This window comes from Pteropus vampyrus, unplaced genomic scaffold (assembly GCF_000151845.1).
Source record: "Pteropus vampyrus isolate Shadow unplaced genomic scaffold, Pvam_2.0 Scaffold77, whole genome shotgun sequence".
Lineage (NCBI taxonomy): Eukaryota > Metazoa > Chordata > Mammalia > Chiroptera > Pteropodidae > Pteropus > Pteropus vampyrus.
Genome location: NW_011888858.1, coordinates 3,918,934 through 3,921,142, shown reverse-complemented (window position 1 = coordinate 3,921,142; position 2,209 = coordinate 3,918,934).

The following is a 2,209-nucleotide window of genomic DNA, read 5'->3' as shown; positions in this document are numbered from 1 at the left end:
TCACTGTGTTGCTTTGCATCTTCTATAAAATGAGCAGATAGGACAGGATTCATTTCTTTAATTTTTCCTTCTACAAATATTTATATCCTAATTACTGTGAGTCAAGACAAGCTCTAAACATAGATGTTGCTAAGGTGACCATGACAGACAAGGCTCTTGTCCTCACAGGGCCTCGTATTATTGTGGGGAAGACAGAAAATAAATAAATGAATAAAGAAATAAAGTAATCTTTGATAGACCTATGAGTTATAAAGTGAATTGTGTATGTAAAAAGACTACAGGTGGAAAGTAATTCTTTGAGTAGGGTACTGAGGGGGCCTAATATCCTGTATTCCTCATCTTACTACCCACCTGCCCGTGACATCTTCTCTAGGCAGGTTCTGTCCTGTCAAGCCATATGGTCCCCACAGCAAGAGAAAACACTCAACAGCTAACAAGTCCCAACCACCCTATGCAGGAGATGAGACACAGTCTTGCGGCTTCTTTCCAAAGGCGCTCATTGAGAGTGAGAACTGGTGAACTCAGCCAACGGACAGTCGGCAGGTGCACAATGTATTTTGGAACTCTTGAAACATTACCCTCCCAGAAAAGCAAGTTGAAACTTGCAGGAAACACTAGGCTTACTCTTTCCACTTCTCTTATCTTGCAAACAAGTTATTAGCAATTTTACATTTTCCCTTAGGAGAATCAGTGTTAATTCACCTAGGTAACTTTGTGGCCCCAAGCCATCTTCTCCTGCTCACAATTCCTTAACTACAGAAGAAGGAAAGGAAGGAAAGAAGGGAGGAAGGGAAAAAGGAAGGAAAGGAAGAAGTAAGGAAGGAAAAAATATTAAAATGCTTCCTTATAGTCTTGCTACAAAACAGACTGAAACTCACCTTAATGACCACCAATGACAAATAGGTTCTTTGGGATCATATGTCCCCAAAGTCTTCCAATACATTTTCTGAGACTTTTGCTTCTTTTACAGATTCAGGAGAAAAAATACTTGGATGGATTAGTGCATTAGTAAAGGGTTCTAAACTTTCTTCACTATAATAATCCTTACTTTTCTTCCTTTTCCTCCTAGGTTAGTAGAAATCGAGTTTAAGGCTTTCAAGGCCTTTCATGCCAGAGGTGGAGAAACTATTCCTTAGCCTGGAAAGTAATGGTAGGTTATGCAGCTTTCAACACCAAGCTCCCTTATTTTAATTTGGAAATCACGTTTTAAAAATAATAACACTAGTAGACCACATTGGTTGTGGCACAGATTTGTGCCCTTACAAGCACCATCCCTTTTAACTTGAGTAACCTTGATCCCTGCAGGGACCCACTAGTGATTCCAGCACTGTCTTTGACGAGGTAGGTTGATTTGCCTGATTTTGGAGTTCAGTATCAAGAAGTGTGCATATGTAAGTCACATTCTCCAATATCAGCTTTCTCAGCAACTACAGGAGATATTTTGGTTTTCAGGCTGCTTTGCTCTTTTGTCTATATCTTAATTGGTTCAAAACTAATTTCGTTAGGGAAGAGAAACGCTGGTTATTGGGATCTCCCCCAATCTCAAAAGGAACTTATTTTGTATAGCTGCTTTCTGCACCCCCATAAACAGCCCTCTAGCTTGTCACATCCTTTTTTCCATCACAGATATCACCATGTGCACCTTTATGACCTCCCTGAGAATAGACACTGGGCAGGCGTTGGCCTCCCTTATAAAATGGAAAGTGAGACACACCAACAACCAAAGCTCATCATGGATGAAAGTTCAGACCCTCTGTATAAGAAGAGGTTGTGCTCAGAACCTACTAAATCCATAGTTCCATTGGATAGAACAGAGGCTCAGGAGCCCATCATCCCTGCTGCAGCAGACTGGACCTAGGTGGATGTCTGATCCAAAAGTAGTCACTCTATAGATGTATGTGAGGACTGGCACAAAAGCACTTTGCAACAGGGGTAAGGTCAATATTAAAGATACAGTCAACAACTGCTGCTTATAAACCACTTACTAGATATCAAGCATTATGTTATGTGGTTAACACTCATTATCTTTATCATTATCTCCACTGTATCAAATAAATATTATTATTGCCATTGTAGAAGGTGGAAACTACATCACACAGAGATGAGGAAAACTTGTCTGAGAGAGAGAGAGAGAGAGAGAGAGAGAGAGAGAGAGAGAGAGAGAGAGAGAAATATCCAAAAGTAAAATACAACACAAATGAGTATGAAC